The 13,657-nt window shown below is 39.6% G+C and overlaps 1 non-coding gene across 1 annotated transcript; it reads left to right on the top strand.

Moving 5' to 3' along the window:
* The first annotated feature begins 7,980 nt into the window (after positions 1-7,980).
* LOC126019481 (small nucleolar RNA U13) lies at positions 7,981-8,084 on the top strand. Its single transcript, XR_007499168.1, has one exon. It is a non-coding gene; the product is annotated as a small nucleolar RNA U13 (small nucleolar RNA).
* The last annotated feature ends 5,573 nt before the right edge of the window (positions 8,085-13,657 follow it).

Below are 13,657 nucleotides of genomic sequence, written 5' to 3'. Positions count from 1 at the left end.
AGGCTTTCTTTGGGGCTGGAGAGATAGCATGGAGGTAAGGCGTTTGCCTTTCATGCAAGAGGTCATCGGTTCGAATCCCAGCGTCCCATATGGTCCCCCGTGCCTGCCAGGAGCAATTTCTGAGCATGGAGCCAGGAGTAACCCCTGAGCACTGCCGGGTGTGACCCAAAAATCACAAAAAAAAAAAAAGAAGGGGCTTTCTTTGCTCCATTTAGGAGTTCTTGCTCCTTTATCAAAGATTAAGTGATTGTATGTCTGGGGAACATTCTCTGAGTACTCAAGCCTATTCCACTGATGCAGAGAGAAAGAAACTCTTATCCACTTTTGGTGGGAATGCCATCTAATTCAACCTTTCTGGAAAGCTATATGGAGATTCCTCCAAAAACTGGAAACTGAGCTCCCATACAATCCAGCTATACCACTCCTAGGAATATACCCTAGGAACACAAAAATACAATACAAAAATCTCTTCCTCACACCTATATTTATTGCAGCACTATTTACCATAGCAAGACTCTGGAAACAACCAAGATGCCCTTCAACAGATGAAGGGCTAAAGAAACTGGTACATATACACAATGGAATGTTATGCAGCCGTCAGGAGAGATGAAGTCATGAAATTTTCCTATACATGGATGTACATGGAATCTATTATGCTGAGTGAAATTAGTCAGAGTGAGAGAGATAGATGCAGAATGGTCTCACTCATCTATGGGTTTTAAGAAAAATGAAAGACATTCTTGCAATAATTGTCAGAGTGAAAGAGAGGAGGGCTGAAACTTACAGCCCACTTCATGAACCTCACCACAAAGAGTGATGAGTTTAGTTAGAGAAATAACTACATTGCGAACTATCCTAACAATGAGAATGTATGAGGGAAATAGAAAGTCTGTCTAGAGTACAGGTGGGGGCGGGGTGGGGAGGAGGGATATTTGGGACACTGGTGATGTGAATGTTGCACTGGTGATGGGGCTGTCCTCTTATCTGACTGAAACCCAACCACAATCATGTTTGTAACCAAGGTGTTTAAATATAATATTATTTAAAAAAAGAATAAAAGAGAGCAATTATGATGAAATGCAAAAAAAATTGAGGCTTATCAAGGTCCAGACGTTTCTCTTTTGCTGTAAATATATTATGAATAAATTATATTTCTTCATACCATTAAAATTATTTATTTAATAAATTGTATTTATTCCACTTAAAATATAAATAAATAAATAGAGAAGAAAGAAGAAAGAAAGAAAGAAAGAAAGAAAGAAAGAAAGAAAGAAAGAAAGAAAGAAAGAAAGAAAGAAAGAAAGAAAGAAAGAAAGAAAGAAAGAAAGAAAGAAAGAAAGAAAGAAAGAAAGAAAGAAAGAAGAAGAAGAAAGAAGAGAAAGAAGAAAGAAAGAAGAAAGAAAGAAAGAAAGAAAGAAAGAAGAAAGAGAAAGAAAGAAAGAAAAAGAAAGAAAGAAAGAGAAAGAGAAAGAAATGAAGAAAGAAAAGAAAGAAAGAAGAAAGAAAGAAAGAAGAAAGAAAGAAAGAAAGAAAGAAAAGAAAAAGAAAGAAAGAAAGAAAGAAAGAAAGAAAGAAAGAAAGAAAGAAAGAAAGAAAGAAAGAAAGAAAGAAAGAAAGAAAGAAAGAAAGAAAGAAAGAAAGAAAGAAAGAAAGAAAGAAAGAAAGAAAGAAAGAACCGTACTTTACTGGATGGAGAAATAGAATTCTTTGTCATGATTTTTAAGCTGTTATTTTAGGCATTGTGATTTACAATACTATTCATGATCATGTTTCATGCATACAATGTTCCAATACCATACCCTGCCCCCCTCCCCATAATCTCCCCCCACCTCAAGCTACTCCCTGTCTTCCAAACTCAGTTCTGCAGATCAATTCTCAGGCTCTGTTGCCTCTGGTCATTGTTATTCTCTTACTATGTTTCTTTATTGACCTTCATATGAGTGAGATCATTCTATATCTGTCCCTCTCCTGGCTTACTTTGTTCTCCAGATCCACCCATGCAATTTGCATGAGTTTATATTTACTTATAGCCAGGTAGAATTCCTTTGTGTATTATTTATACCACAATTTCTTTTGTTTTGGAGCCACAATTGGCTGTGCTCAGTGGTTACTCCTGACTCTGTGCTCAGGGATCACTTCTTGCAACTCAGATGATCATGTGGGATGTCGCTGAACAAATCCAGATTAGCCACTTCCAAGAAAAATGCCCTACCTGCCGTACTATTACTCAGACTCTACCACAGTTTCTTTATTCAGCCATCTGTTCTTGAATTCATAGAAATCTCCTCCCTTTGTGAACATTCTATAGCAATATTCACATAATGGCCACATAAAAGGAGAGACCCTTCGTTCTGGTAACTACACCCATACAGAGAGCTTGGGTCACCTAAGGAATAGCAGAACAGAAACTTACAGCCAAGGCCCTTGCAAGAAATCTGAAAAGCTCTGGCCTTGAATTCCCAGGCCTCTTGTCTTTGGGTTGAGGCCTTATTTCTGTATATGCTTGTTAATTTTTTGGGTCAGTGTGACTGCTAAAGGTGCCTAGATATTTGCTGAACCATTATTGCAAGTGTGCCTTGTGAAGGTATTTCTGGATGAGGTTGACATTAGAATTGGAGGGACTGTGTTTTGCTCAGTGGTGGAATACACTCAACAAACTGAAGCATGAACAAAACAAAAAAGTTTTACCCTCCCCCACACCAAAAGGAATTTCTCTTCCCTGACTGCCTTCAGCTCAAACATTGATCACTTCCTGCTTTGAGGTAAAAAACTGAAACAGACTTCAGAGATCTGTTTCCAACACAAAGACTAGAAGTACATCATTGAGCCTCCTGGGTCTCCAGCTCATTGTCTGCAGATTTCAGAGCATCTCACCCTCTGTACCCATGTGAGCCAATTTCTTACAATAAATTTGTATATCTTACTGGCACTTACTCGGTTTATTTGGAGACCAGTGAATCATAAACTGGGTCATTGCCCTGAACTTTGAGGAAGGCAGAACAATCATCCCATTAATGAATCCCATCTTGATTATTGGCTATAGATATCACTGTTTATCAATTCCTCCTCAGAGGCCATCAGATGAGCCAGCACCAGGCCTTAGATTCTCTGCAGGAAAAAGCTTGGGTAAGTAAATCCTTCATGCATCGGAAAAGAAAATCTTATATATCAGTGGTTCTCAAACTGTGGCCTCCAGAAATAGTATCACCTAGAAACTTGTCACAAATACCAATTCTCAGACTTCCCATGAGAGCCCCTGAGTCAGAAATCCTGCAGGTAGAGCCAAACAACCTATATCTTAACCAACTCCCAGGTGACTCACAGAGCAACCTTAGTCACGGTGTTCACACATACTTGGTTGTTGTGCACAAGAGATCATACACTCTGTTATAAGGTCTGGGAATCCAAGTGACAACACCTCTGGGGGATCACACTCTGCATGTGGAATCAAACTCTCAGTCTCATGCCTGCAAGATACCAACACTCTCCTCTACCAATTCCCTGAACCATTCGGAGAGTATATTTTAAAGTAAGAATCTGCTAAGGCTCCTGTAAGGGCCACTGTAACATGGCTAATCTCCAATTTCAGGCTATAACTTCCACCATGACACTGGAAATGGATCCAAATACAGTTTGTAAAATGAAAAGACTAAAGAGAAAGACCCCTTAGGGAGAAGGGATATGTCAATGTTCCTGGCAGGAGGTTGTCAGTGATCCAATTGGGGAAGATAGAAGGAGGAAGCAGTATAGGAGGACATGACAGAGAAATTAGAATGAGGCCTGGGGCACATAGTCAAATAGTAGAGAATTCTTGCTAAAGACCCAGCTGGAATAGGTGATAACTACTGAGTTGGAGTGGCAGTGTAGAAAATCACTAGGAAAGGTTAGAAATGTTTATAGCTGACAGTCTTGTGATGTTTGCAGTTATCAGCTTCGATCATAAGACAACTTAAAAGAACTAGTGTGGTTACTGATGCATGTGGGAAGGAGATTTTGACTTTGATTTCATATTTTTGAAGACCCAAATCCATATTAATCTATGTCCCTAGCTGTATAGTGTAATGTTACAGCATGTGACACATAAGCATGTAATCCCAATATGCCTGTATAACCCAGCACCATCTATGTTAGCTCAAGCTCTAAAATCCTCACCCCAAAATTCAGCAGATGAGTATCTCTTCTGCAAACACCTGACACCCATGCTCCAGGTATATAATTAATAAATCCTTTTCTTTATACACACACAACAACAACAACAACACACTATCTCATTCTCAAATTCTTTTTTGTGAAAAAGTCTAGAACCTCTAACTAGGCTGAAGTCTCTCACTTCCCTCTCCTTTGAGTCTAAAGAATAAAATCTTATTCCAATTCAAGTTTTGTGACTCCTGGTTTCTAGGCTCTTAGAGGCTGGGAACATGGTCCCAGTCATGTAGTCAAATAGTGCTTTTGCAGAACTGGCAGGATAGGTATTCACCTGGACCCACCTTAAATCCTGGACCTCCCCAAAGTCTGTTCTCAGACAATAAGAGTACAGAGGAAAGCCAGTGAAAAGAATAAAACATCAGCTTAGACACACTGGGTTTGGGATGTCTGCAGATGTACAGCAAGTACTTGGATATGGAATTTAGCAGAGAAGAGTATGGTGGAACACAAGCTAAAATTTGGAGGTCAATGGCATGCAGAAGCAATTACAACTGTGACTTAGTTGGTGCTAGGAAAAATAGAGAAGGCACCAAAGCTCTATGAGCAGTCAGGTGCATGGCTCTATCCATCTACACCTGTCCTTTCCCAACCCTCTACAATAATCTGTTCTTTATACTCATCTACCTCCAGTCCAGGAACTGGAGACCTAAAAGGAATATAAATATGTCCTTGAACATTTTGGAAGCAGTTAAATTTGGGTTTAAACCTGAGCTCTGTTGCCTCCTTTCTGTGTGACTTCAAACTCATTGACTCAGCCCTCAGAATCTCTCTTTGGTTATCTGTAAAATGAGAGCAATAATATCTACCCAGCAGGATAGTAGGGACTCAATATGTTTTGTGTTTGTTTATGATGTGCTTCCTGGCACTCAGCAGGCATTCTGGAAATATAAACCCCCTTTGTTCTTTCCTCCTCCTTGCTGTCCTAAGGCCAAAAATTATTTGGTTCCCAAGGTTAACCCTTTACAGTAGTGATGTTTCAAAATGCTTCCTCCAGTGATTCTCCATGGGGAGTCTTACTGTCTTTTTGGTTTTTTTTTTTTTTTTTTTTTTTTTTTTTGGTTTTTGGGCCACACCCGGTGACGCTCAGGGGTTACTCCTGGCTATGCGCTCTGAAGTCGCTCCTGGCTTGGGGGACCATATGGGACGCCGGGGGATCGAACCGCGGTCCGTCTCCTAGGCTAGCGCAGGTAAGGCTTACCTTACCTCCAGCGCCACCGCCCGGCCCCTGTCTTTTTGGTTTTTTTGGTTTTTGGTTCACATCCAGCAATGCTCAGGGGTTACTCCTGGCTCTACGCTCAGAAATCGCTCCTGGCAGGCTCAGGGGACCATATGGGATGCCGGAATTCGAACCACCGACCTTCTACATGCAAGGCAAACACCTTTCCTCCATGCTATCTCTCTGGCTCCCTTACTGTCTTTTTGTATCTCATCAAAGGATAGGTGATTCCACATACCTTCCTTCCCCTGACCCTACCTGCAAGTCTGGCTCTTAAAAAAATTATAGTTTACCACATCCCAAAAGCTAGATTCCATTTTAAATATTCACTGAACAAACATATTGACATAATAAAAGATTCCAAGCTCAGGAATATCAAGAAATTTGACTAAGATTACACTGTTGCCTTAATCCCCAAGACACAGAAGTGAGTGTAAAATCCCATACTATTTTCATTTCTCAACAACACCAGATATTCTTTACTGTCTTTACTGGTGTAAGATTTTCCACTCATTTTTATTATCATACTTGTTCTTTTCATGTGGTTCGCCAGAGATCCCAAATAGCTTCTCCATCTGTCAAGGTCATATCCTATCTGTTCAAATGTCCATGGTCATTTTTCTATAGTTTTTGCTTCAGAGAGGTAATGGAAGCCCCCACCCCCCCCCGAATTTATTGGACTGGAGGGATGGTGCTATTAGTTTCCTGGCTGTGTACAGCTTTGTTAATGTGCCTCCCAAAAACAAAACTCTGGTCAAAATGGTTGGTTTGGCATTATGCTCTTGAGAGCTAGAGAGCAATGATTTGAGAGAGAAAATAGAGACTAAGAAGAAGCAAGGAGAAATGCTCTAGCCCTCTTTTTAAATGGACTTCTAAAAAAAGGATAAAAGCATGCCCCTCTCCCCCCACCCTTCTGGTTATTCCTTCCCTTTGGTTGTAACCACCAGCTCTAGATCTGAGCTAGCCTCCACTCACCCATCAGACTCAGAGACTCCTTTTTATCCCCAGCCAACATGCTAGTCTGTTGGGCTCCCTTGATTTTAGAAATAATAGCATGCCCCTGGTCATAAGGTCTTCCTGTCTTAACATCTCTCATTAAACAAAGAAGACAAAGTAGCCTATTCCGGGCTCAAAGTTCAAGCACAGAAGCATCAGCCCAAGCCATACTTCACAATCATATGCAGAGATGGGTTGTTTGCTTATTAATAATGCACCAGCTAAAATTGTTGAGCTGCCCCCAGACCAGCACACTCACTAGTTCCTTTGCTCCCTACCATGTATTGCTTTTTTACTTCAAGGCTGCACATAATAAGCATTTGCAAAGGACTAGGCAATCTTCTTAAAATGTTAAGAGAAAAACAGCCCACAGATCTATACACCAACTTAGTGCAGAGTTTATAAATACAAGTGCATGCTTATTTGATTAAAGCTTGTCTTCCCCTTGAACTAGACTCTGAACTCCAGGAGGATAGAATTGATGCCTGTTTTCACTTTGGTTTCACAAGTAGGACTCAATATTTACACCAGATACATGTGAAAAGGGTGATGCTTCTCTCTAAACTGAGCTCTTTATTCTGCCACTCATCTACAAGGCATGCTCGAAGGAAGCTGGGAGTGAAGTGTTGGGAAACTCCATGATGGTGCCAGAATCAAAGCAGTTGAAAAAGAGAGTGTGTGTTATCTACTAAGAAACTTAGTTGATGATACTTGAGTAGGTAGATTTTTTTTCCCTAGTTTCTCAGAAAAAAAATGGTTTGATGGCCAGAAGAAGAGGCCTGTGTGGACATGGAAGGCACATTCAGACCATCTTTTGTGACCTGTGCCAATTGCATATACATAAGCTGCTTGAACTCAAACTATTTCCTGAGACCAAAAACTAGAGTTATATGTCAGTAAAGCATCCAATGACCTTGAAGTGTATTCAAATCAGTACAGAAGAGAAGGAAGAGTTAGGCCATGTTGTTTGGTGTCCTCTGAACTCCTAAACCTAAGCCACTTTGGTGCTGGACTCTCAACCTCTAGCACCTGCAACATTGAGGTAGAAGATAGGGGGATTATGATATAAAAGCTCACTTTTTTCTTTTTTTCTTTACTTATTTTTATTACAGTAATGTTTTAGGTACATAGTGACATTAAATCAAAGGTATTCCCACCACTAATGTTGTCCTCCCTCCATCCCTCTTACCAGCATGCATCACATATCCCCCTCTTTTACCCCTGAGCTGCTAGTATAAGTGGTCCCCTCTATGCCTAGCTTGTTGTAGATTGGGTATTGATTCTGTTGCCATTGGCTTTGGATTTGGTGTTTAAGCCTGATCATTTTTTATTCCTACTTAATTATCATACAACTGTTTGGTCTTGGTACCCTCCATTATTTTCCCTTCAATTTGTGAGGAAGAACAAGATGGTTCAAGTTATGTGGTTCTGTTTGAAGGAAAGAAAAAAATAAAGTGGGGCAAAAATCAAACAAGCAAAAAATGGGAGGAGTCTTTCTAGAGGCTATAAATATCAATTTGAAAGAAGAAAAGGAAAAAGGAAGAAAAACATAACAACAACAGATCCTCTCCTGGTTCATAAGCATGATGATCGGGTTTTCGCACGGCTGTGTGATATGTGCCTCCCTTCAACCTTGTTACAACATCGGCACATGACCCTTCTGACTTGAAAAAAAAGAAAAAAACATAACAACAATACAAAAAAAAAATCAAACAAAAAAATCCAAAAAGCACCACAGCAATAAAGACAACCACCACACAATAACCACGGTCCTGAAATAAAAACAAAACAAAGCACAAAAAAAATGGAAAAAACAATAACAATAACAAAACCAAAAAATTATTTTGTACTGTAAAAGCTCAAGCTCATTCTTTGCCCATCTAACAGGCCAGGTGGTGCTATAAAATTGATACCTTCCTATCATATTCCCTCCCAAATGTCCCCAAAGTCACTCTCAATCAATTTATAAGGATTATATATAAATAGTCCAATTTCTCTTAACTTTCAGTTGGGATAACTCAAAAACATATTCTACACTGGCTCCCCAAAACTCAGTCAAAACATCTTAGATTCCAATCATCATGGTTTGACAATGAACCTTCTATCAAATACCTTTCCTTCCCACTCTTACTCATTATTCCTTCAGTGTCTTATAGAACAGCTCTCCATGTACAGTTATGTCAATCTTAGCTGTAGGTTCTAATAATGAGGAAAGAAGCTAACTAAGGACTGTATTATAAAGATTAGAAAAATCAAAATAAATAATGATTTGTGGAGTGTGAAAGGGTTTGGAGAAAGTGGAACAGAACACAGGTGGGAATGAGGGTACTGAGGCAGAAGAGGTCAAGTGTGACAATCCTGAAGAGCTACTAGTAACAGGTAGAAGGGTCTGATATCATGAGAAGGGTCATCATCATCTATTACTTGGGCAAGTGCTACAGACATTCAGATGAGAGTATTCTTTTTTTTTTTTTTTTTTTTTTTTTTTGGTTTTTGGGCCACACCCGGTGACGCTCAGGGGTTACTCCTGGCTATGCGCTCAGAAGTCGCTCCTGGCTTGGGGGACCATATGGGACGCCGGGGGATCGAACCGCGGTCCGTCTCCTAGGCTAGCGCAGGTAAGGCTTACCTTACCTCCAGCGCCACCGCCCGGCCCCGAGAGAGTATTCTTAAGGCCAGAGGAAACCCAATCACATCTAAATCTTTCAGTATTTAAATCCCTTCTACTGCTTTCCAAAGTTTATTCCAGGAGACTGAACCCTTACTTTCCTCTGCCTGTACATAACAGCAAGATCTGCCTATCATTAATTTAGGTCAAAAAAGTTCTAAAAATATCTTCCTTATATCTTAGTCCTAGTTGACTTACCATGTTATGGTCCTTTAATATATAAATGATACTGACTTCATAATTTTATGACTCCTCTCTAGACTTAGTCTCTTCAGTTCCTTCCTTCAATTCTCTCAGCACATATTTATGTATATTCACTATGTATAATTCACTGCGTATAAATCCATAGATTTATTTTAATCCCTGCTTTTATGGAATTTATTTTCCAGAACAAACCCCTCAAAATCTGGCCTGCTGCCTGATCTTATAAAGTTTTATTGGAATAGAGACATGACCAATAGTTTATTTACTCATGGTCTATTTGTCTTCTCACCACAATTGCAAAATTCAGTAGCTGTCACTGAGGCCACAAATCCAATAAAGTTGTAATGTTTACTATATGTTCTTTTGTAAAGAAAGTTCTCTGACTTCTCTCCACCCCATTCTAGATCACCTATTAGAATGCTCAACACTAAAGACCCAGCAACGAAGGGACAATGTCACTATTCTCAGAACTTGTGTACTAGAATTCTTAATGTGGGCCAGACAATTATTTGGGCCCTCGGTAATATTCCCTAAGCAAAGAATCTTTTCTCGTGGAATTTTCTAGAATGCTTATTATGTACCAGGATCATTTGAATGTCACCAGTTTAGAAGCAAGCAAGACTAATAAAACCCTAAGCCTAAAGGACTTGCAGTTCTCTTTGGAATAAAACTATTAAAAACATACCAGGTGGCAATAATCACTCTAGCAGGGGTCTTCAAACTATGGCGTGTGGGCCACATATTGTATTCATTCCCATTTTGTTTCTTCACTTCTAAATAAGATATATACAGTGTGCATAGAAATTTGTTCATAATTTTTGTTTTTACTATAATCTGGCCCTCCCACAGTCTGAAGGACAGTGAACTGGCCCCCTATTTAAAAAGTTTGAGGACCCCTGCTCTAGAGAGAGAAATTGACATGTCCTTGATATAGATGTCTCCCTGTACTCCCCAATATTTTCCTGTTGTTTAAGCAAAATAGTGGTTCTAGTATGGCTGCCAACTCATGACATTCCATCAAGTTGAGTTTTAGTCTCTAGCTGTTGAGATGTGAAGAGGGATAGGGCCAAGGCTGATAGTCCCTTCCTTGACTCAGCCATGTCCACCCAATGTGCTGGTAGGTGTGATGCCCACAAGTGTACCACACACCCTATTGATCTTCTCATCTCTTCAAATGAAGGATGGCTATACAGGGTGCAGGTTCAACACTTAAAGGTATAACAATTTTAAGTCTTCTTTATTGATTCATTTAGCACATTTTCCCACACATGTTCCAGACTGGGCTCAAGTATTTCTTATAATTACCATTTTCCTTCCCTGATGTGTTGTGTGAAAGTCACAGGAGGAAGTTCTTAATTAGGAATTGCCCCTGGGCTAGCACAGGAAATAAGGCCTGTCTATTAGGAGGTTCAGTAAAGCAGCAGCTTCTGTCTACTTCCTGCAGTAGAGAAACAGAACTCAGAACCTATACCACACCTACTCCAGCATTATACCCAAGAATTTGACATGGAAATGGTTTTATAGGAATAGAAAATACCATTGACACTGAACGGGAGTCAGTCAGATGCTATTTTTATTTCCATTACCAGCTACTTCATCTTACCATGAGTTCCCCCTGCCTATCTGCATTCATACCTAGAAAATATTATTTGTAGGTGATGTCTATTATGGGAAGTAGAGGAGTTAAAACATGTCAGGTAGTTAGAACAATGCCTGGAACATCCTATGTGTTCAACCAGAGCTTGGTGGGTTTTTTATTTTATTTTAAAATTGATTGATTGATTGATTGATTGGGTTTTGGGCCATACCCAGTGGCGCACAGGGGTTACTCCTGGCTCTGCACTTGGAAATTTCTCCTGGCAAGCTGGGGGACCATATGGGATGCCAAGAATTGAACCAGGTCTCTCCTGGGTCAGCTGCATGCAAGGCAAATGCTCTACTGCTGTGCTATCTCTCTGATCCCAGAGCTTGGTTGTTGATGTGAGCTAGATGGCACTCAAGTCTTCATTCAAGTCTTCATTCATTCATCCATTCCTCTTACAGCACATAATGGCTGAGGACCATTGCTGTCCCAGTCTACTGAAAGCACAAAAAGGAATAAATAAGGATGAAAGGGAGATATCCAGGAAGGAAAAGTATGGGACAAAGGAGATGGAGGTGCAGCTACTGGCTTGAGGCAGGAAACCAAGGGACTGGGAATTGAAGGCAGGGCTATCTGGGAGCCAGTAGAGAGGTTCATTGTTCTTTTAGTTAAGCTCTGAGACTAGGGTTCTGATAGAAGTCTGGAGGGTAGACTGTGGTGTGGTGTAGTTCGAATTAATATTCAAACATCTGAAAATATAGGTGTCCTAGAGTACCAGCATAGGCTGACTTAGAGTGTTTTATTTAATGGACAACCAAGGGCAGATATTAGTCTAGGACTTCATCCTGAGAAACAGGTAGAGGAGTACATAAGATAAGCCACATCTTATTTATACATTAAAATTCAAGCATTATATACACACATTACATATATATTATATAAATGCAATACAACGTATTTTTTATGTGAGATACAAGATAGAGGGTTCCATTCCAGACACCCCAATAAGACAAATACAACAAAGCTAATCACATACATTGTTGGGTTTCCCAGTGTACATAAAGGTTATGTTTGCAATATACTGTATCCTGTTTAATGTGCAGTAGCATTACAACCAAAACCAATGTATATACCTTAATTAAATAGACACAATATAAGCAACAGCTTTGAAAAAATAAGACTGATAGACATGTTTCATGCAGGGCTTCACTTTTGTAAAAAGCACAATATTTGTAAAGTGCAATAAATTTTCTGCTAAGCACAGAATATCTATATAGATAGACTGTAGCTCAATCCCAGAAGGTCTGGTCGCAGTGCCCTGCTGCACTGTTATTTGTTTGCTAGCATGGTGCTGCTCCTAGGACTATGACTCAGTTCTGTGCATAGAAGTGGAAGTGGAAGGCCTCACAAGAATGGGTCAGTTCCCTATGCCCAGAAAGCCCTATTAAGAAGCCTCTTTATTCAAATAGAAGCCAAACTTTGTCCTCAATCTCTTCTCCTTTCTATCCTGCTCACATCCTGAGCCTGAGAAGCATCGTGGCTCAGCAGCAGGGATGGAGTCTAAGTGGCAAGATGTTGGCTCTTAGATTCTCCATGTGGGCCACCTCCTCTAGCTTTATTAGTAATCTTTTAAAATAGATGCTTCTATTTCAAACACCTCCACTTACCACTTGCTGCTCATCTTTTAGCACATTCACTGTGCTTCCCTGTCATCGTAATATGCTGCTTAGAATATCACAGACATGCTGACGTTTTGTGAAACAGCAACCTCTTGAGAAAGAGTTTTCTTTCTTTTTTTTTTAATTATGCCATTTTCCAGCTGGCCTTTTTTGTTTTGATAGGTGAACCTTAAATTGCTGACTTTTCATCTATTCTTTTCAACATTTTGATTATGTTTGTTTGTGAGGAACAAGAAAAGTATTTTAGATGATCATGCTGTTTCACTGTCTTACTTTGCAAAGGAAACTGCCTCATAGAAGGACCTTGGGTTTTCAGGGATCACACAGACAATTATTGACTGAGTCAGGGCTGAAACTTGAATCAGTTAACATTAAAGCTGAGGGATTTTGTAATAGAATGACAAATAATCCTTATTTATCTCAGCAGTAAAGTATACAGGTATAGATGTTAGTTGTCAGTTTTCTTGGCCTTCATCTCAGGTTCAGGTTCTTGGTTCTGTCAACTGGGAAAGAGAGACCTCTTATTCCAAAGTCAGTCATCCTCTCTCCAGATTGGAAACTACAAGTCCTTTTAGCCTAAAAATGTCCAGTACCACTTATCTGATGTTTATGAGAAGTCAATGAGCATTACTGATCATCTATTCCCAAAATACAAGAACATTAATTAAAAATAACTTATGCACACCCATTGCATTATTCACCATATTCAGAATCTAAAACACCCAACAATAGATGAATAAAGAAAGACACAGTGGTGGATAGAGACAATGGAATATTATTTACCTATGAGAAAATTAAATCACACAGTTTGCTGAAACCTGGATTGAATTGGAGGGAGTCATGCTAAGAAAAAGGGTCATATGGAAAAGAGAAATACCAGATGATCTCACACAGTATATAAAAAATTAGATAATCCCCAATAGAAATAACCCTGAGATACAGTTAATAGAATTTGACTAAAAGCACTATGATGGGGAATGGTACAAAGGGAGTGGACTTTTAGATAAAGGTGGAGAGATCCTGGCACTCCAGGAGAGGCATGATAGCATCACTACAAATACAAAAAAATGCTATTGTTAAAAAAATTTAAACAGTGAAAATCAGAT

The sequence above is a fragment of the Suncus etruscus genome, chromosome 9 (genome assembly GCF_024139225.1).
Source record: "Suncus etruscus isolate mSunEtr1 chromosome 9, mSunEtr1.pri.cur, whole genome shotgun sequence".
NCBI lineage: Eukaryota > Metazoa > Chordata > Mammalia > Eulipotyphla > Soricidae > Suncus > Suncus etruscus.
Note: the sequence above shows the minus strand (reverse complement) of the source record. Positions and strands in the feature narration are given on the sequence as shown.